Below are 22,796 nucleotides of genomic sequence, written 5' to 3'. Positions count from 1 at the left end.
ATGTGCGTGCGGTGCTCCGAGGGCCTGGCACAGCCCAGGTCTCTGTTACTCTCAGTCAGCGCTAGAACCACGCGGCGTTGCAGCAGCTTCTCCTGCAGGCCTCGGTTTCCATCTTTATAAAATGAAGCTGTTAAGTGAGACCCCTTCTGGCTCTCCTGCCCCTTCCTGATTTCCTGCCCGGTGGCCTCTGCGTCTGGTGCCCATGGAAGCACCCTGCTCCCGGCCACAGGCACCACGTCCGGAGCTCCTGAAGTCACTTACCCGCTAACACAACCCCCAGGCTGTGCTGCCTCTGGCTGTCTCCTAAACTCCAGGTGGTTGTCCTGGTCACCAGGCCCCAAAGCAATGCCGCTGCTCAAAGTCTCAGAATCCCCAGAGAAAAGAACTCCTTTGGCAGTGCCCCGCACCCTTCCCTCTACAGGGGGTGGAGGTGCCTCATTCCGCACCTCTGACGGCACAGCCTCTCTCCAGGGCCTTTCCTGGCGTGTTCCACACGGCCCAGAACCTAGCCCTGCCCTTTTCCATGAAATAATCAGCTATAGACTCACATCAAAGTGAGACCAGAGAGGAGGGTGGAGGGAGGGAGAGAGAGAGATATGACTGTTTATTAGTTGTCGGTTCTGACAGTGTTTCCAGGCTCACTTTGAGGGCAGGCAGAAGCACAGCGTGTCTGATGGGATAATTATTAAATGAGGTTCAAGGCACCGAGAGGCACACTCGTAAAAAGAAGAACGATTTCCACCAGTTATCCTGAGCGCTGACTTGTTTCATAGGCGGACAGTTCACTGTGTCAGGGTGCAGCTGATTTTGAATTCTGGCCCTCAAGCAAGAATTGGCAAAGATCCCTTTTCTTTCAATAGATGATGAGATAGACAGACATGCAGACAGACAGGTAGCCGGACAGAGATTGCCGCCGGGATTTACAGAGGACACACCGGGTGCGGGCTAAGCCTTTGACACATGTTGTATAGAAACCTCACACCCATCCTTGAAAGAACCTAACTTCCACCAACCCTTATTTGCAGGCGAGAAAAAGTATAGCTAGCGAGACTTATTAACAACAATTGAAGATCACACAGTAAACAGAGGCAGAGTCACCACTGAAGCTTGGTCTGGGGCTTCTTGGTCCCCACAGGGTCAGCATTTGGGTGGATGTCCTTCCCTGTGGGGCTGTCCTGTGCATGACAGTGTGTTTAGCAGTGTCTCTGGTCTCTGCTCACTGGATGCCAGTGTGACAACCAAAAAGGTCTCCAGACGTTGCCAAGGGTGCCCTGGAGAGCAGGTGGGTTCAAACCCACCACAGGTCAACAGCCACTGTTAAACCTGTTAGCGTCTTGTCCCCTCCTTGCCACCCCCATGTGTGCCCATTGAGACGCGCTCCTTGGGACCCTCCCCAGACTGTAGCGGCTGCTTGGGGGTGGCTATTCTTATGGTCACTGAGCTTCTGCAACTTGCTTGCCTGTGGATGAGCCCAGGGCTCCCTGGAGAGCCCTGGCACTTCACCGGCGTGTATTCAGAAACAGGTGCGTATGCCGAAGTGGCTTTGGGAAGTTACCGAAGTAAGATCCAGGCCTCTCTCACAGGCGGGGACAGAGGTTCTAGTAAGCCATGGCCAAATCTCGCCCCTGGGGTATTTTTTTTATCTTGCAAAATATTTATTTAAAAAATGGAACTGAATTTACCGAGTATCATAATTCCTCCAGGTGGTAAAGATACCTCGAGACAAGTGCTGGGCATAGAAGCCACAGGGCATAAATCTGCAAAGAAGTAAAAAGCTAACCTTTTCAAACAATATGGCTTCTCTCTCACTTACCAACTTTACATTTCCCTGTATGGCCCTGGAAGATGACTGGTTAGCCAGAGACAGGTAAGATTCCTCAAGGGAAGAACAACCTAAGACAGGCACAGTCGCAGGGGGGCCATCAGGTGAGAAATTGGGGATCAACAGAGGTGAGGCTCAGAACCTCACCCCCCCTGCTTTGAGAGAAATCTTCTGCATCCGTGGATGTTTTATTGCCCTTGTCTAGCTCGGATTAGCACATAGTCTACAGGCACACACCTGATCATCTACAATTGCTCTCTTACAGCACTAAACTATGTTTTCTACCTTTATCTTGCATCTACCTACCACTTCAGCAGTTTATTAAAAATAAAAATAATAATAATAATAAAGGGAGAAATGTGGGATCCACATGTAAATCAAGTATAAAAGTCAAACGAATATTCATATTTGACCTGATTGTTTATAGTTCATAATGCGTGATCAGAACCGAAAGTTTCTGTGATGACTGCCCTTGTACTGTTCACCAGGTAAGAACTTATTCACTATGTAGGAATTCGTTCACTATGTAAGAACTTGTTCGTTATGCTTCAGAAGATTGGAGACTGACGAGAACTAGGCTTGAGATGGATTAATGATTGTGCATTGAGCATTGACCCCCCTATACAGAATTTTATTGTTGTTAACATCCATTTGATCAATAAATGAGAGATGCCCTCTCAAAAAAAATAAAAAATAAAATAAAATTTAAAAAATGGAACTGATGACCAATGTCTACAGACTTGGAGATTTCATTTTTTGAGAAGTAAAATACCCAGATTTATGGCTTATCCTGAAAAATCATAAGACCTAGCCATTGTCAATATATATATATATATATAGACATAATCATCAGCTGCCCTGTGGCTGCCGCCTCCTATCCCCTCACCCCTTTACCTAACTGTTCAGCCCCTCTGGGCAGTTGGGGGCGAGACCACAGAGCTTGATCGGCAGCTCCTGAAGGCGGGGCACCTAAGTCGGGGATGTTAGCGCCTGATCCCCAGGCAGCTGGCTTAGACCTTAATGCTGCAGGATTCTCAGAGGAGGGAGAGATCGCTGGGGTTGGAGGGTGAAGGAAGGACCCATGGAAGAGGTGAGTGGAGCTGAGAAGTAGGTAGGATTTGGCAAGGGTGGGGTTCACAGAAGAAACCGCCCTGTGGAAGATGAGCTCCTACATACGGAAAGGGGGCTGGGAGAGCCGGAGGGCCTTCAGGAGGAGCTGCAGTGGCCGCCCTCAGAAGCTCCCTCCTAGTTCAAGGCTCCAACTCAAGCACAGGGAAGCGCCGTGAGCACACAGCTCCATCGAATCGGGCTGCAGGCTGGGTTCTGGGGGGAGTGAGGAGCTGAGGGAGGTCTTCCCGAGGCGCCCGTGGACCACGAAGCCCATGGTCCTCAGGAGGCCCCCTTCCGTGTTTTGTCTCTCCCTGTCCCGAATAAGAGTGTTCAAACACTTTCAGAAGTAGACAGGATAGTAAAATGAGCCCATGGTTCAGTCACCCAGCGTCAACCACTGCCAACCCAGGGCCTGTCACGTGTCACCCATCCAGCGCTCTCTTGAAGCAAATCATTTGATTGCACTGCTTAGACTTCGTTCAGGAATCATTCTTGCTTCCGTTTTTGCCTGCCCTCTATGAGCCATTCAGCCAGCTGCTCCTCCTAGCGCATCCCAGGTGCATCCTCCTCCTCCCCTCCCCCCACCGCCGCCTCTCTCCCAGGCACCGTGACTAAGGCCTTCGCCAGAGTGTTGGTTTTACTAACGCAGAAATTAGTAAATCAGGCCACTCCCCTGCCTGCAACGCTGGAGCACTGCCCTTCGCGTTTAAAACAAAACCCAAGCTTCTCATCATGGCCTCCAGCCCGGCACCATCTCAGACCTCACCCCCTGACCTCGGGGCTTGATCGGGCCTCTGTGTTCACAGCAGCTGAAGGCAGGCCTCCTCTGCCTCCCAGAGCATTAGCTGTGCAGAGCAGGACCTGCCTCCCGAACACTGCCACGCCATTCACAGCACGTTGTGTGTGGTATTGTTGGGACCCAAGGTTCCCTGGGACTTTTCAAAGACGTTTGTACAGAGAACTATGGAAAAGAGAGAGAGAATCTCTGTCCAAAGCAAAGCAGAGTAGACACGCTTACTGCCTGTTATAAAAGATTCTGCCCCCTAAGATCAGGGTTCTTCTTCTGTAAGCACCACACCTTGAACACAGGGGCACCTGTCCTTTGCATTGCCCTGTGGGAATCGGAGTTCCGGGAACTGGCACCAGCAAATATTGGTACTATGGTTCCTGTTTTTGCTGTGAGTGACGTAGTCTTTTGCCTCTGACCCAGGAGTCTCATATCTCTTATCTTCTGCCAGATCCGTGAAACAGCGGCAGGCCAAGTGTCAGTTTGCAGGGAGGGCAAAATCTCAGATCCTTTGCTGATCTTACAGGATTGTGCTCAATACGTGTTTGCTGGATAAAACCATGCATTTCCTTCAGATGGGCACTGAGAATCTTCAGCTTCACTACTTACTAGCCCTTCCTTGCTAAGCCTGTTTCCTCATCTGCAAAATAGGGACAATAATGTCACCTTTTCCAACGGATGGTTTAGCAGTACTCATTACACGGGGCTTCTATCTCTGTGTATCCCTGTAGCTATATCAGATGCCCAAGTCAGCTTATCTGGGCATCTTCTGCTCATCTAGATCAGTGTTGGAGACATGTAGATAGTCTCTCTTTCTCTGATCCTCTTTCTTTTGGTTAACAGGACAACATCTGCAGCTAGGAGGCCAGGATTAGGAACCTAGCTTGGTGTTCTTGAGTAGATCATCTAAGCTCTTTGTGCCCCAGGCTCCTCATCTGAAGAGTGTAGAATAATAACAGTGCCCATTTCTAAGTGTGCCTCTGCTCTGGGGGAGCTCCTCTACCTAAGGTGCTTCGTTCATCTGTCTGGGTTCCTCCTTCATAGTTGGTCTGTAATTGGTGATTATTTTTACTAATGTTGATAATATGTCAGACTCACACGGGTGGGGAATCCAGGGACTGGAGGTCGGGAAGGAAGAAGCTCCCTTGTCCTGGGAGAGTTCCTAGGAGAAGCGAGGGGCTCCTTGGAAAGGCGTGTGCAGGCAGCCTTGCAAAGGGGAGGACACTTACTGCCCTGCCCAGTGACAGTCCAGCTGGGAAAAGCAAATCAATGGGAACAGTTTCCCCAGGGACTCCTGGCTGTTGGGGGAGAATTATCTCATTTGTCAAACAACCACATTCTAGAAATGCTGCTCGTTATTCCAGTCCAGGGGCTTGTGGCTTTCATCTGGGAAGCCGGCCCAGGAGAAAAGGGCGGCAGGGTGTTTCATAAAATTAGTTTGGGAATTCAGGGGCTGGCTTCACATCAAGGCATGTCAGAGAGGCACTGGGCCTGAGTGGCCACCTTTACTATCCAAATGATGTAAGTGTGGCTATAAAAGGGATATTTATGAGTGAGTCTTATGGACCAGTATTGCTAAGTGCCCTGGTGGTATAATGAGACAGGTAGGAAATTAAACAGCAGAGTTAGAGTTAATAATAAATAATGTATAATAACAGGTCATTGCTGCCCTAGCTGGAAGATGAATTGCACTGAAATCCACATTAAGATAATCCGAAGAAGCCGCACATCTAGGATGCACCTCCTTCTGGACCTTCTGGGCTGGAAGAAAAGACATCCTTGATTTGAGCCTCACATTTTCTGGCGTAAAGGAAGGGTGTAGGGTTGTCTTATTGTTATTATTCATTTAATTTGCAACTAATCTTGTTTTGAAAAATTAGAATGTTCTAGAAGAAGATAACCCAGTCTTTGAACAGCTCTCCCTCCCTGGGTCCCTTCCATCCCAACTTCCCCGTACAAGGCACTTTATGTGCAAGACTGTGTTTAACCCTTTCAACAGGCAGGAGTTTGTGGGGGGAGTAACTCCCCTAATATTACACATGAGGTAACAGGCATGGGCTGCTCGCAGCTAGTGAGCGGCAGACGAGGCTTTGGGGCAGGGTCGCTCTAGGATCGGAACATGTGCCTTTCCATCCAGGCTGTCTCCAGAGCTAGAAACTGGGCATAAAATTTTTTTGAGGCTGTGGAGTTGGTGTAAGGCATTCATTCCTGGTAGTGCTCAGACATCTGGTAAACTGAGAGGGAATTCACATTACTGTGTTCCACACTCAGAGATTCATGAGGGCTGAGTGGGGGCCTGGGCATCTGTATCTTAAATAAGTGCCAAGTGATCCTCATGCAAAGCCAGACCTGGTAGTGCAGGGGCCAGCGTGTGCAGACTGGGCATGGAGGAGCATTCACATGCACTCTGCCCGCCCTGTAGAGCCATGGACCAGCGACCTAACTCTTTTTAGATTATAAATGATTAGAGAGTGAACACAGGACCATGGCTGACCCCTCCTTCTGTACAAGGCATGAGGGGACCTCACCTGGGGTTGCTAATCACACCTGTCCCATGGCTGCCTTGATGCTAACTTCCTACTTATCGTCTCAGGGGAGGGGCTAGTCATTTCTGTCCAGTGCATCAAAGCCTCACTGATGTCTGTAGAGAAGTGAAGAGAATAAAGACCCCAATTCAAACACCGCTCAGCCCAGAGAGGCCCTCGGGCTGTCAGTGCGAGCAGCTCACCAACACATCAACAATGTTTCCTTTCCTTAAAGGGAGGTGCTGAGTCTGTATTATGCATCCAGAACAGCTCTAGGTGTTGGGGATACAGCAGGGAAAAGAGCTGACAAAAGAATCCTTGCCCTTGGGAAGCTTACGTTCCAGTGGACAATATAACTAACGGGGTAAGAGGTGGACAAGACGAGTTTAGGGCAGAGAGGCAAAAGGCACGCTGAGGTGGGACGAGCTTTAACTGTGAACAGGATCGGCAGGGAAGGCCTCCCCGGGGAGGTGACTTTGAGTAAAGACATGAGGTGACAGAGGGAGCCACACCGATCTGGGGGAAGAACATTCCAAGCAGAGGGAGCAGCATGTGCAAAGGCCCTGGGGCAGGAGCAGGCTGACTGTGCATGAGGCTGGGCTGGTGCAAATACGGGGAGTGTAGAAGACAAGGAGCCCCAACTCCCAGGGTCTGTTTTGAAGGTAGTGCTGTGGGATTTGCTAATCTAATGGACATGGGTTTGGAGGGGAAGAAGGGGTCAAAGATGAACCAAAGGCAGCCAGAGCAGCCGGGAGGAAGGAGCTGCCTTTACTGAGACCGAGATGCTCTCAGGCTTGGGACCCTCCAGGACTCCTGGAAGACCGGGTTCTAGGGTTAAAATCAAGCATGGCTTTCTTAATCCGGCCCCAGAGCTTGGCCTTTGGAGGGCTGGGCGGGACAGGCACTCAAGAGTGGTTTGGTCCAGGACAGGGACACGGGACTTTTGGACTCATTCCCAACTTGTCCATTTATTCACTGAGCGAATATATTTGAACATTTTACTCTATACCAGTCCCTGGATGAGTGGGGCTGTGGGGTAGCCACCAGCTTGGCAGAGGAAGAAGCAATGATACGTTTTAGAAACACAAAAGAATTCTTTCAAAAACATAGCGCAATATGGTCTCCACAGGTCATGAAACACACACCAGGTGCTTGGATGTTGTGTGTGGCTGGGGTTTAATAAACAGAGGCACTGCCGTCAAGGCCCAAGAGAAAAACGAACTCAGAGCGCCTCAATCGTGCCACCTGGTGGTGAGATCTCTCCGTTCTGCAGCCAGGCCCCCTGTCTCCCACGCTGCTCACCCCGTAGGCTGAGCGTGGGTCTGTCGCTCAGAACCAAGAGAACCATCGGCCTTTCCAGCTTCAGGAGTGGAGAAGCCACTGACGGGGAAGCGCAGGGCCTTAAAACAGCTGGGCGGGGCTGTGGCAGCCCCTGGGCAGACCTCAGGGAGAACAGCCCTGCCGTGGGCTCCTGGGTTTGGGATGGTCTCTAGTTTCCCAAGCCTCAGCTTGGCCTCCACTGAGGAAAGTGTCCCTTCCCTTCTGAGGTGCATCTGCCAAGGGGGCCCCGATTCAGTGAGGAAGGGGCTGGACTGGGTGAGGAGTGACAAACACGGGAGGAAGAAACTCACCAGCACCCCAGTGTCAGAATCACCCACCATGTGGTCACCACAGGGACTTGGGATCAGACAGACCCATAACTCAATTCCTGGGGAGCTATGCTTTACCTCTCTGAGCCTCTTTTTTTCATATTATACAAAGAATAAGAGTGTCCTTCTCATAGCATTGCTGCAAGGGGTAAGCAAGAAAAATGTGCCTGAAAGCACTTAGTGTCTGGAAAACCGTTCAGTCAATAAAGGTTATTGTTATGACACTGATTATTTCTTAAGCATTTACTATGCTCCAAGCGCCACAGCAAAAGAATGTTAATAGTAACATGTAAAATTTGCTGAGCACGTTCTCCACGCTGGCACTATGAGGAGAGGTTTAGGTTCATCATTTCAACCTTGACAGCCCCATAAGGCCATGATGTGGTCTGAATGTTTGTCTAAAATTCAGGTGTTGTAATAATCCTAACCCCCAAGGCGATCCTGTTTGGAGGTGAGGCCTTTGGGAGGTGCTTGGGTTGTGACGGTGGAGCCTCCTGAATGGGGTCAGTACTCTGTTACACGAGACCCCACAGGGCTCGCTGACCTCCCCAGCTCACAGAGCGGCCGCCGTGCCGGAACACAGTGCAAAGGTGTGGCTGTGGGCCAGGAAGAGGGCCCTCCCTGGGCTCGGACCTCCAGCCTCTAGAACTATGAGAGAGAAGTTGTTGATGAGTGGCCTTTTTGTTACAGCAGCATGAATGGACTAACACGGGTAGGCCACAGTTTTCCCCACTTTTTGATGAGGAAACTGAGGCCCAGAGAGGCTAAGGGACCTGCCCAAAGTCATACAGCTAATAAGGTGCCAAGATGAGATTAGAATTCAGGTCCATTTGCTCCAAGTGGCTTGTCGGAGTTAAAATGGACACTCAAGTTAAAGTGCACAGAGGGACTGGAGAGCCAGGAAGTGACACCGATGAGTTATTCAGTCTAAGATGAGTTCTTCAAGTCACAACGACTTTGAGGTTCATAGCAGCAGCAGCATCTCTGGCCTCTACGCACCAGAGGCCAGTCACACCTCCCCCAGTCGTGATGACCAAAAATGTCTCCAGACACTGCCTGACATCCCCCGGGGGACAAAATCACCCCGGTTGAGAAGCACTGGCCATCCAGTGAGATGATACTGAGAAGAGAATCAAATAGACATTGACCGAAGTCAGTTGCTCCCAACCATCCAGATGGTGGCGGGATTCATTAGAGGAAACTACCCCACAAGTGCCTCTGAGCTCTGGTCCCTGGCTGCGACAGAAGAGTGTGGATGACATGCACTTAATGTGACTCACTTGGGAGAGCAAACCTGGCAGAAGGCAGCACCCACCCCAGTTCTGTTTGGTTTTCCCCAGAGAGCAGGGAGGCAGAGTCCTATTTCATGTGCAGACACGTGTGGGTAAGTTTACCGTTGGTTATGTTGAGGTTGCCTTTGAAGGGAAGCGACCCGAGACAGTAACACTAAACAAACACGCCTTTAAACCAGGGGCCCCAGAATTGCCAATCCAAACCTCAGGGTGGCGAACCTCTACACGCACACCCCTGGTGTGCACAGTGGCGAAGAGAAGAGCGGTTGGCGGCTCAGCGTGGCATGTGGAAACACAAGATCACGTTTGTGCAGTCATCCCGTGTGACTGTACATCACAGAACCAGCAACGTTCCTGAAATGCTGTGAGGTCTTGTTTTTGTTTTATCTGGGACTCGCATCCATGACCACTCGATTCTGAGCCCAAATCATTTCCACAAAACTGCTCTGGAACTTTCAAAGCCATTTTACCTTCATTTCAAAGGACAAGAGTATGGCTACCTTTATAGCACATTCGCTCGGTGCGAGTGACTGCGCTAGGCTCTTTAGAGCATCCTCTCCTCGGATCCTCACCCAAACGGAGCGAGGGCACGCCGCTGGAGCCAGTGAGAGCACGGCAAGGTTAAGCAGCAGACCCGGCGCCACACCGTTTGGGGTAAAGATGGGATTCGAAACCAAGCCTGCCTCCTTCCTGAGTCCAAGCCCACAATAACTACACTTCTCGGGTTTCTCCTGACCCTAGATCCCCACTTCTCCAGCTGTGGTCCCAAGACCAGCAGCCTTATCATTACTGCAGAACTTGTTAGAAATGCAGAACCTCGAGTTCCCTTGGACCTGCTGAACCACAGACTGCACTCCAACCAGACCATCTGAGGTTTACTGCTTGGAGAACAGGATGACACCTCAGCTCCTGGTGTCCTGCAAGCCCTCATCTCCACGGATTGAGAGCTTCCTTAGATTCAGTTTTCAAACCCCCACCCCGCCAAGAAAGTCAAGTTTAAAAAAACATCAAATATGCCGGGGCACTTACGACAAAAGCAAATTCCCCTTCCTCCTTCCCCCTCCCCCACTCAGGGACAACGACCTAAAATGACCTAACAGCCCTTTCAGTGGCTTCTGCCATGGCTTTAAACAACAGACACATGCGCTGTGCATTGATCAGCAGGCACATGCGCGTGGATGCTGGATGCGCCCTGGCTTGTGGACATGAGGCTCCAAACCTCTCCCTTCCTGCCAGTGTGGTGGTGTCCTTGCCTGACAAACGCCACTGCCGCAGCCTGTATACACATCTAGCTTGTTGCTCTTCCCTGTGCTGACGGGGCCCCGACCACTCCCGTTTGGTAAGATGGCAATCCTGGTGCCCCATGCCGCCCTTCTCCTTTCCTGTCCCTTTCCCCCTCTGCAGTGGGCCTGGGGCCTGAGAGGCAGGGGAAGGGTCTTGAGCTGCTAAAGTCAAGAGCAGAGTGAGTGAGACCCAGGCATTGGTTTTGACGTGTCCTCTTCCTTCGCATCTCTAAACCTGATACTGAGGCTGGAGGTTCTAGGTCCAAGCTCTGGTTTGCTTCTGTTCCCCAGTGGGCAAGATGGTTCTTCAACCAGAGTGTCACTTTCCCCATCTGTGCAATGGGAAGGCGGTTTTTAGTGGTCTGGGATTATGGGGTCAGCAACGATGGCCTTCATCATTTCCAACACTGACGCTAGGAGATTTCCTTGGTAAGGAAAGTCATCTGGGACTCCATCTCCCCTTGAAGATCATGCAGCCCCTCTCCAGCTACCATGCACAGCCTGGCCTCTCTGTGCCTGAGGTCCACTGAGATCCCTTTCTCTTCTTCCCTTGCTTTGGGCCCTGACAGCCAGGCGGATACAAAGATGGCTGCCGCTGAGATGGGGAGGAAACACACTGCTTTTCTCTCCGGGCAGGATTAGTGTCAGAACTAGGGTGTGAGGTGTGTCATCTCAGCACTTTCTGAGCGCTTTCTCTGCTGCTGCTGTGCCCAGCTCTCTTGGCACTGCAGGGGGTGGCAGAGGGCCTGGGGCACTCCCTTTCAGGCACACACACCTCTGCTTGGCCCGGGGCACTTGCTGAGCTGAAGAAGTGCTGTGCTGCTTTGTGGAGCTCTGTCACATCAGCACCCAGGCTGGCCCCCAGGCAAACAGATGCCAACAACAGAAGGGCTCCCAGGGCTGACTTGGCAACGGGCAGTGGGAACAGCTATCTATAGGCACCAAAGAGCAAAAGACTGCTCTGGGCTGGAAGCCCTCATCATGAAGGACGAGGTACCTGGAGCATCTTTAAAATCATGGTGTGGGCCTTGTGGGCTGCTGTAAGTCTGGGGAGAGGAAATCCTGGGGCAAAATCTCTCTAAAAACTGAAATCAGTCCAAGGGAGAAATAAAGTTTAAAATCCGTTTATTGCTTACAAACTGCAGTCCCAGGCTGTCTCTCTTTCCTGCTCCAGCAGAAGCAAAGCCGACCCTCCCCTCACCTCTCCTTGCCCAGGTCATTACCCATTGATATGGAGATGAACTTCTCTCCACCCCTGAGGAATGATGCAAATGCACTAAAGCCACACTTCTCTCCACCCTTGAGTGCCTGCTGATATGCAGATGTACTAAAGCCAGGCAAGATATTCTGGAAGTGTTACAATTTTACCCACAGCTGCTTTGAAGATACTCTTCCTGGCTGTTGGGATTAACAGCCAGTATAAAAGAATTTACATGCATCAACCCTGGCGGGGGTGGCAGGTTTGGTGGGAAGTAGGCAGCTCAGGAGATGCCATCCTGGTAATTCAGGTCAGCAGTCACATTCGGAGCATTCTGTGATGAACATGGCCTGCTGGGTGATGTTATGTGGGACCGATTGGGAAAGCTATCCTCAAAAGGGCTTCCAGATCAGAACAAGGGTTGAGGCAGAAGCTTCTAGGGCTAGAATTCAGAGGGGCAAACAGAAACAGCAGTACCCCAGTAGCTGGGTGAGAATGACGTGTCCTGGGCCAGCAGGTGGGGTCCTGGGTCCAGGTCTGTCTGGGGCAGCCCAAGGGCAGCAAGAGGTCAGCAGTGGGAGAGTCAAGGTTAGTTGGGCAGAGAACAGCCTGAGCAAGTACCTGTAGCCTTAAGAAAAAGTGTCAGGAAACAGGCAATGGCAACCTTGGGCCAAAGTCTCCAGGCATCTAAGTGGGGGTGGGGGTAGGGGAGGTGTGTCCGGGTGTCTCACGGGCCTGGGCCTGAGAGTGACCGTGCTAACTGGGCTGGTGCTCAGGCAGGGCTCTAGCCGAGAAAGAGAACCAGCGGGTGTATATACTAAGGGGTCTGTTGCAAGGAGTCGGCATAGATGACAGGAGCTAGCTGGGCAGATCTGGAATCCGTGGGGCAACCTGTCGGGAAGGGCTGGAACTCTTGGGCACAGGCCGAGGCTGCAGTCCATGGGCAGAATTTCTCCTTCACCAGGGAACCGTACTGGGCTCCTAAAGCCTTTCAACTGACTGGACCAGGCTCACCATATTACTGAGGATCGTCTCCCTTACTAAAGTCACCTGATTATGGACATTAAGCACATTCACAACACCCCCGTACAGCACCTAGATCAGTGCTGGATTGAACTGGGGACTGAAGCCAGGGGGACCCGAGCCCCCCACTGCTCTTCCCCCCTCACTCTGCCCAGGCCCCCTGGCCTTCTCCTCCAGCCGGGCAGGCACACTCCCAGCCCAGGGCCCCTGCCTGGAGCTCTCGCCCCAGGTGAAAGCAGGGCTCCCTCCCTCACCTCCTCGCCTCTCCTTAGAAGTCACCCTGGAGACGTCTTCCCTCACAGGCCAATCCAAGCAGCCCCCCGAGATCCCTCTCTTTTACCACCACATTTCTATTTATTGAGCACGGATCACTCCCTAATACTATGTATATATGTGTTCACTGTTACTGTCTCAAATGAAAACTCAAAGATACCAGAGATTTCTTTTGCAGCGAAAGATTGTGTCTTTCAAATTTAGATCTTGGCACCCAGGAGGGGTTTAATACACATTTTTTAAAATTAAGGTATTATTGATATACACTCTTATGGAGGTTTCACGTGAAAAACAATGCAGTTACTACACTCACCCATATTATCGAGTCCCCCCCATGCCCCATTGCAGTCACTGTCCATCAGTGCAGTCAGATGCCACAGAGTCACAATTTGCCTTCTCTGTGCTACACTGTCTTCCCCGTGAACCCCCCACACCATGTTAATGCACATTTCTTAAGTAAATGAATGGATGAGAATCAAAACATTGCTCGTATTCACCCCATCAGGTCTTTTCAGCTTCCGCCTTTAATATACTCCCTAGGACCATGGCCAGACCATTTGAACATTGTCCTCTCCTTTGAAAACCAAAACAAAACAAATCTATTGCTTTAGTGAGCAAGTGTTTATGACATTCAATGTTGGGGGAGGGAGGCTGGGAGCAAAAACAGGGGAATTCCCGAGTTTTTCCTCACATAAAGCCCCATCTATATTGTATTCTGACTCAATGGAAACTTCACAATGATTACAAGACCATACAGAAAATTCCCTATTTCTCATATTCCCTACTGGTCAGATTTAGGAAACTAATCATTGTTTTCAACAGAACAGGATCCCTCCTACCCACCAACCCCTAACCCTACCCCCTCGGCAAAAAGCACTGTTTCTCAGCTCTGTTAGGTACAGGCTGTACTTTTCAGGGTTTGGAAAAGTGTGACTTCCAAAGAACAGTACAGCCTCGGCACACAGGACCGCCAGGAAAGGGCCATGTTCTAGGTTGTTCTGAGGTATTAAACATGAACCTGAGGACAGGTCTTCCCCAGATACTTTTCCTTTGGCTCTTGGACTTCTAGTAATTAGTTAACTGCCTTTACGGTGAGCTTGCAGAATGTGTGGAAAGCTCACAGTCCCTTGAGAATAAAGCGCCTTCTATTTTGGAAATTTTTTTTTTGTGCATGAGGTTTTGGGGCTGGTGGTACGAGGGAGATTTGAGAAATAGCAACATTTGTTTAATAAATAGCATAAACCTGGCTTTTTCGACCACAGGTCCCTTTCCCCAACCCTCTTCCAGAAGGGTCTAGGTCCAAATTTCTCTCTCAAAACTCCTTTTACAGAAATTCTGCTTGAAAATGCTCCCTGACATGAAGTAACAGTGTGGCAGAGTTAAAACAAAGTACCCAGGCACTGAGGGAGGAACGAAATGGGAGTGACTGGCCTCAGGGCAAATGTGGATTTTCAAATAGGATTTCAAAGGAGATAGCTGATTGATTTAGAGATTTAGCAATTCCTCCTCAACTGTAGAAGAGAGAAAAAAGAAAAAGTTCAGAGGCTTGGAGTCATTCAGGACTCCTTAAATTCATCTTTCAAAAAGGGGGCATTCATATCCAAAAGTTTCTAATTACAAGCGCACAACAGAGGGGACTCTTACCTTCACACAAAAGCAGAGCAGTTCAACGACGTGAGTTGCTCTCAGAGATGTCACAGCATAAAGGAGATTTTCTGCTTCCCCCCCCACCCCCTTGGACCTGAAGGTGATATCATCATGACTAACAGCAAAAAGTATTCTTGGATCCCAGGTTTGTTTTATGAACTGTTATATATTAAATGTTGCCCCTTTGGTGAGAGCTGTCAAAACAGTTTTATGTAATCTTCCCCGGGAGAAAGATCTTTGTGATGCCACATAACTCAAATTATACAAATAACTGTCAAAAGCCATTAAAATCAGCTGCGGAGGCGAGGGGGTGGCGGAAAGCTCACCAGCTGAATCCTTCCTTAACGTTCAGAGAAAGAGCAAGCTGTGGGGTCTGTTTGTGCTGCTGACCAAGAAGCCCGGCCCGCTGAAGTCTGTGGAGGAGCAGGAGAGAAAGGGCTGAGTCGGGGTGCAGAGTATGGGCTCTGCTTCTGAATGCTGGGGCCACCTTTTCCTCTGTGACCTTGGAGGACCTGTGTGGCTGCTCTGGGGCTCCGTTCCTCTTTCCTGAATGACTTTCATCCCAGAGCCCAGGTCCTAGGTTGGTGGGGGGTGGCGGGGTCGCTGAACTGATGGGGGTGCTGGTGGAGGGCAGCTCCAGCAATTGTGGCAATGGCCCCTCTCCTGCAGATTTGCTCCCCAGTCCTTGAAGCGCAGCTGGGGGAGAGTTGCCTGGCCCAGAGGAGACCCAGGGCAGCCTTACTGTTTCTCTCTCCCATGGGGGCTGGGCAGGAAGAGGTCAACAAAAATCTCTGATGCAACTGAAGTTTCAAGGTTGTCATGTTCTCGGGAAGTGGGAATGGGTCGAACCCCCCTGCCGTCATGCTCCTTGGTCCCTGAGCAATGAGGGCCTGGTCCAGGGGGGCCCCGTAATCTCGAATCCATCACCCTGAGATGCACAGCTGAACTCCGGAGGCTTAGCCCGCTTGACACCTGCCCCCAAGGAGAGATGGGAAAATCAGTCCCTCCCTACATCCCTGCTGGGTCTGAAAGCAGAAACAGCTGCGGGAATGAGAGCCGGTGATGAAAACCCTCCACGAAGCCAAATAATCCTCCACTGTGGGCGTTCAGGGGCTAAGTTTTTTTGAAGCCCCTCCCAGCAGGTGTATCCCCAAATTTCAGAAACAAAACTTTTTTTTTTTTGGCAGGAGTTAAGGCTCAGGCAGCCCCTCACCCACATCTGTGAATCCATCTCTAGCTACACACAGGCTGCTCTAGTCTCTGCCTCTGAAGCAAGAGAGATCTTTCTAGAACTGGAATTTTCTGTGACTGCCCTCCTTGGAATGAATCAAAGCCTGCTGGATAGGATCTTGGCTACTTGGGGGACACACAGGGGACAGGACAGCAACAGGCTCACTCCTGACAGCCTGGTTTCCTCTTCTGCAGACCCCTGCTTCACCCTTAGCCCCCAGCCCCCCAGAAGCCTTAGAGTGGATGGCACCACATCGAATGATCTCATTCACATCTGTCTTTTCTCCTTCTGTCCCCTTGCTTGGAATGGAAGTCATTTACCACCATCTTCTCTGCTTAATTTCTATTCATCTTTTATTGCTAAGCCAGGGGCTCTCCTGGAAAATGCCTTCCCCCTCACCCCCGGGTGAGCCCCACTGCTGCAGCCCATACGCCCGTCCTATCACTCTGAATCTGCCTCTCTCGCACAAGCCCAGTGGGTCTGACCCCAGCTGCACAGTAGACTGCCCAGGGGGGTTTTCGAACTGAACCGCTGTCCAGACCCTACCGACCATCAGCACAATTAGAATCTCCTAGGGCAGGGCCTGGGCGTCTGTCTTTCAAATGCTCCCCAGGTGTTTGGGAAGCACAGCGAGGGTTGGGGGCTTGGCACCAGGCCCTGAGCCTCCCCAGGGCAGAGGCCCCATCCCAGCCTGTAGTGGCTGTGCAGCGACATCAGGAGGTGCTCTGCTTGTGGGTGAGCGCGGGGATAATGATGGAGGAGGCAGGTGTTTTAGTTCACAGTTGGGTGACCACTACTTTAGTCTTTAATTCAACCTCTGTTACCACTCGGAGTGCCCATCGTCAGGGCCGGCAGGTAGGACACACGGTCTTCCCTGGGATCCCCATCACAGGTAACTACCCTGGTTCAAGGGCATGGGGGAAAAGGGACCCACAGTCCTCCATGATTCATGCTCGCCAGTTGCCATAGAGACATCAGCATCCCTGTCTGCAGGGCATCCTTCAGCTCTGGTTTCTCCTGCTTTCATGACTCTCTTGGGAAGGAGGATTTTTGCAAGGATGCTGATGGCTCCGCCTGCCCCCCATGCCTCAGTGTGGGTCCCCTCAGGCTCCAGCCGCACTCAGCCTGGGCTTGGGGCTGAGTCTTCTCCCCCAAAATTTGTCTCTGTCCACAAATCCTCCTCTCCTTTATTATTATTTTTACTACTCTGTGATCTCTCTAAATTCTCCTTTGCCTTTGGAAAACAAAAGCCGGAAAGGTTTGTAGACCCCTTCTTCTCTCCTCCCTACCACAGTCCTCGGGGACAAAGGAGCTCAGAGGAGGTGGGGTGAGGGTGGGGGGTGCATCAAGAGAATAAGGGGGAAGAAAAGGTAAATGTCTAAAAATAATACCTGGATTCAATCAAAGAAACAGCAAACATCTCATTTCATCCTCAAACAATTCATGATGTAGCTACTGTTATTTTGCCAAGAGTGAAGCTCAGAGAGGTGAGGTCACCTGCCCAGAGTGACACAGCACAGAAAAGGAAGATCCACAGTTGGCACCCAGGTCTGTCTGAGCCCCAGCTCTCACCCACCGTGCTGTTCCATTTCAGAGAATACCTGTCCCTTTGGTGCTCTCAACGAGAATTTTCTGTTTTCTTCCTTCTTGATTTTTTTCTTCTCTTTTTTCAATTTTATGTATAATAGATGTATTTTTAGCCATTGTAAGTAAATCACGGACAATTAGATAACATTGGGAATGTGGGAGCAAAGAACTGAGAGTGATTCTACAGCTCAAAAAAAGTTGTCATGCACATTAAAATAGTGAGTAGACTTCTCCAATATGACGCCATCTAAAAGACCTCATCGATGAAAATCCGCGTTTATCAGTAAGTGTTCCAATTCAGTTTTTCCCCGTTGCCAAGAGTGTAAAAAATGAACGCGTAAACCCATCATCTTGTTATTATACTCCTCTGCTTCCACTTAAAACTCTTTCAGTCAAGTTATGGTTAATCTGAGTTGCACATGGCTTAGTTTTATTCCCATACAATCGTGTATAAGAGTGTTTATTTTCATAAGGGTAAAAAAAATTATTATTTTTACAAAAGTGAATGTTTCTCTTTGAGTCTGTGCTTCCCCCATGCTTTTCTTTGTTCTTGTTTTCTGATTTGAATCCTTGATCACTTAAAAAAAATGCCTCCCCCCCCCCAATCAAGTCATTCTGGTCAATTTTAGCATCTCTTTTTCAGGGCTTTGACATGTGAGAAAACATCTAGGTCAGTGAGTACCTGCTGCTGAAAAAGAATCTTCTGGAATGCCATTTTGACTTGGTGCAACCTTTGTTGGCAAATTCGTGTCAAAGGCCACGGAGCACATAGAGTGGGGGCTCAGCTAAAGCCCAAACAAGTGAATGTATGTCAAAAGCAATTTTCCAAAAGTGTGGGTTTGTCTCTGAATGCATTCAAGATGTTTCTCGCTGGGCTGTGGGAATGATCCCCCCAGATGTCCCCAGGAAGCCCCTGCCCTCACCTGCCGCTCTCTAGCAGGTCACTGCAGAGCCTGGTGGGTGTTTACTGGGCTGAGTTCTGCTCCCATGAATTGCCACGTCGCAGGGACAGATGTTTGTATCAAAGCCGCACCTGATCTCTCTCACTTGGACCTTTTTCTCTGATCTATTTGTAATTCTCATGTTCCCCACTGTCCCTTACCCCAAGCCAAATGCTGTGTGACCCCATCCCTAATCTCTTCAAATCCTTTTCATGAATAGGGCACCTTGTTACCATTTCTGAATAGTTTTCATATGACTCAGTGTTCAAAGGTGCTAGAGAAAAAAAACCCTCCATTGTCCCCTGCATCCCAGCTAACGGGTTCCCCTTCTCAGAGGCCATCTCTATTAACAGTTTATGGTATCCTTTCAAAGATACTTTATGTCTGTGTCAGCAGATACATGCACATATTCCTCTTTCCTCCTGTGGCAGCAGGGGTGGGGGGCCATCAGCTCTGACCGGGTGCTTTCTGTAACACTTGCCAGCTGACCATTATACCAGCGAGCATTCACCAGGGCTTTCTGAGAGAAGCACTAGGCTAAGCCTTTTCAGTCCATTTTCTCACTTCATTCTCGCTGTAACTAATGAGGAAGATGCTATTATTATCTCAGTTTTGTCTATCGATCAGAGTTTCAGAACAGATTTAGTGGCATGTTTGAGTGACATAACACAGAGCGAAGAAAAGGGAGAGCTGGCATTGAACCCAGGCCAGTCTGACACCAGAGGTCCCAGCGACATGAGACGGTTGTCCGACGGCAGACCAGCTCTTTAATCTGCATAAACCAGAGCAGACTCTAGGGGTACCGTTCATCAGATGCGTAATGCCCACTCACTGCTGCTCAGAGGTCAAGGATCAGCTTCTCCAGGAAGACAAAGACCCTATGCTGCCAACCTCTACCTATCTCGAAAACAAGTAAAGTGGTAGACATTGTAACTCTTAAGAAGTTCTTGCCTCTGGACCAGAGACAGACAAATTCCAGGCTGCTTCCTAGAAATCACAGTGAGTTCAGAACGAACATGAGTCTTAGGGCTGTTACCTCAATGGATGTGGAAAGAAAACCTTTGGAAGAGGCTTGGTTGAACCTAGACTCATTTTCCTAACAGCCTTCAGGAGGAAAGGAAAACCTCCAGTGAGAAAGGCATGGATTCGGGGAAATGACTGAAGAGTCAACACAAAGTTTTCCTCTTTCCTCACCTGAATGAAGATGCCCTTTGGGGTGGGGTGTAGGGAGAGGTGTGTTGAGCAAATGCAAAAAGAAAACTGACCTTGTGGGGCCCTGAGGTCTGGGGATGCCCTTATCCACCTTTCTCATCTCTACATCCATACCACTTCCTCCAGGAAGCCCTCCCTCCTGACCTCCAGGTGCAGTTGGTTCCCCCTCCTGTAGATTTCCATGGAAGTACCTACTTTTTCTAATTTAGATGTTGTCTCTTAGAATTATAATTGCATGGTTTACTTGAGTGTCTTTCTCTAAACCAGAGGTCTGCAAACTCTTTTTTGTAAAAGACCCAGGATAAGTATTGTAGATTTTGTAGGGCTTTTCATATGGTTTCTGTCACAACTACTCAATTCTGCCATTGTGGCACAAAAACAGCCATGGACAAAACATAAATAATCAAGTGTGCCTCTGTTCTAATAAAACTTTATTTATGGACATGGAAATTTGGATTTCATGTAATTTTCAGATGTCACAAAATACTGTTCTTTTGACTTTTTCCCCCAGGCCATTTAACACTGGGAAACCATTGCTTAGTTTGTGAATTGTCCAAAAGTAGGCAATAGGCCCAATTTGGCTGTGTACTGCCATCAGGGACAGCCCAGATCCAGACGTCCCCGTAACTTTTAACCGGTGAATTCCCAGTAAACAGCGCCTTGCACAGAGTGTAGAACTTGACAGTTGTTGAAGGAATAAATTACACAAGGAGGGAGGTAGTGATTAGAGATATTAACTCATCAGAAAAATATTAAATTTGCAAATGCATTTTACTTGCTCTGAAGTGTCATTGTTTCTTCCCCCCTTCCGAATGTTATGAAATGCTAATTAGCTCCCATCACAACCACGGTTTGCAGATCTGTTTGATCTCCTTTGTGGGACATGTACACAGTACCCGACGTCGCAGACTGAAATAACTCGGCACAGCTCTGGACAGCTGCTCAGGCCCACATCTCAGAGACCATCAGACCAGGGAGGCAGGGCTGGCTGGCCCAAAGGAGAGTCCGAACTGGCAAGAAGAAATAAAATCAACCCCAGAAAACTCTTGTTCCGAGTTCATGTTGCCAGGCTGTTAGTGAGCTTTCCCTAATGACTGGAAAGTAATTCACCCAACAGGAAGTTGATGTGCTGGGGGTGCATGGGGCAGAGCACACTTGTCTTTCTCCAACCACAGACGTCACTGTCCCTCCAGTGCACGCATAGAGTAGTGATGTGCACCCCACCAGCCACCCATTAGACGTCTGCATACCAGGGTTGCTCCACTCCGGGCTACTGACATGTGGGCCCAAGACTTCTCTGTGCTGGGAGCCATGCTGGGCATTGTAGGCTGTGACCGGCAAACAGGCCTCTGCCCAGTAATGCCAGCAGCAGCCTCCCTCCCTCGAGGTTGGGAAATTTTTTAAATGTCCCTAAGCATCATCAAATGTCCCCTTGGGGGAAAAATCGCCACCCAGGTCTACTCCTGGCTGGGAGCCACTAATGAAGGTCAGCAATCCTGAATGCAAGCCTTCAAACTAGGGTGAGCCTGGGATGGAATTTTCTAGCCCTTGGCAAATGAGAGAGAGAAAGGGAAAAAAGGATACCTGAGCGATTTTTTTTTATAGAGTGAAAGGTGATCGATGCAAAGAAGTTTTTTTTTTTTTTTTTTTGGAGATTTTCCTTCCTATTTGTATGTGCAAAAATGAAGTTTATGAAATGATGCTGCTGGCAGATGGCAACATTTTTTTTCTCCATAAATACTTAAACCTGGCAAAATCAAGAATTGGCAATCCTATGTTAACCCACTCTTTCTTTATTTTTTTTCAGATTTTACTGGAGTGAAACTCCAGCGTCTAGGAATAGCTGCATCAGACAACTGTCAGGAAGAAACTGGATTTTCCATTCTGTCTTCTTACAGAGAGCTCCCAAGCCTAGCAATTCCTAGCAGCCTCAGTATTCTCAGCTGTGAAGCAAAGATAATAATTGTGCCCATCTCATAAGGTTATGAGAAGAATAAATGAGAAGACGCACTTAAACCACAGGTTTAGTTTATATCCTGAAGAGGTGTCAGTTTAGAGCCCGTAATTCATTCAGGTCTCTGTGAGCCTGGGATCAGTGTCAGGGATCATTACTGACGGCTCCCAACTCGGTGGAACACACAACAGGATGGTTATACCTGCCGTATCCAGAGGCCCCATCTCTGGCAAGTTCTATAGCCTGACACACACCATTCCATGCAAAATAAAACAAGGAATGTCGTGAGTGGCCTCCGTTTCTGCACTCAAGGAAGGCAGTTAACAGTGGGGATTTTTCCAACAGTCCTTTCTTCCTGCAAACTTGCCCATTTAGAGTGAAGCATGCAGAGAGAGAAGGGGAGGGAAGGCATAATTACCGAGTCTCAGCATAGCTCCAAAGAGCCAACATGTCTGCGCTGGCAGTGCCCTTTAAGACGTGTGTCATTCAAATGTCGACACTGCTAATTACAGGGTAGGAATGTGAAAGTTGGAGGGGAGCGGTGGGGTGGTCAGCCAGCCTCCTGCCCCCTTCCTTGTAGATGCTCATTATGAAATATTTATCTCTTGACTGGGGGACACCCCTGACAGCCCACCTCCTGGCCAGCCTTCCTGTGTGATGGTCACATGCCCTCGAAGGGCCTTCCTGCCTGGCTAGCCTGTGTCTTCTGCTCCCTCTGCACCACCCAGCCAGCCTGGGGCATGAGGCCATCAGGGGAGGCCCTCCAGGGCACCCGCCCTCAGCTGCCTGGCAGCCTAGGTGCCAATGACACCTCACTTTTGGTGAAGGTGGACTTCCTGGTTCTCAGAAAAGGAAAACAAAGAGCTTAAGAGGCTGTCTTTTAATAGGCATTTCAGACGTGAAACGGCCCCCCAAGAACCATGGATGAGAGAGGAAAAGTATAGATGAGTCAGAAACATACAGATTAGGTTCTCTTTATGCAAAACCTCAAAAACAATCTAACAGGCAATGAACAAATTGCAAGTTGCCTGTTACCAGTGTGAGCAGCTGAGAAATTATGACACTCCCAGAGCCAGCGGCACCCTCATTCTGCTCTGGGAGTGGCTGTCACTCATCCGTGTGCTCCTCATTCATTCCACAAATACTTATGGAGCCCTCCTATGTGCCAAGCACCAGGCCGGGTACTGAGCAAACAAACCCAGAAGGCAAGCCAAGACCCCGTCCTGTGGAGCAGACGGTCAAGTGGGGAGACGGGTGGTGTC

At 49.6% G+C, this 22,796-nt stretch overlaps 1 long non-coding RNA gene across 1 annotated transcript in view; it reads left to right on the top strand.

Moving 5' to 3' along the window:
* The window catches only part of LOC140849440 (uncharacterized), a 115,220-nt gene extending 93,470 nt beyond the window's left edge, over nt 1-21,750 (top strand). The window contains exon 3 of the long non-coding RNA XR_012131253.1: nt 21,388-21,750. This is a non-coding gene — a long non-coding RNA (uncharacterized lncRNA). The remainder of the gene's footprint in view (nt 1-21,387) is intronic.
* Nucleotides 21,751-22,796: the final 1,046 nt, after the last annotated feature.

Source organism: Manis javanica, chromosome 5 (assembly GCF_040802235.1).
Source record: "Manis javanica isolate MJ-LG chromosome 5, MJ_LKY, whole genome shotgun sequence".
NCBI lineage: Eukaryota > Metazoa > Chordata > Mammalia > Pholidota > Manidae > Manis > Manis javanica.
This window is presented reverse-complemented; position numbering and strand designations above follow the sequence as displayed.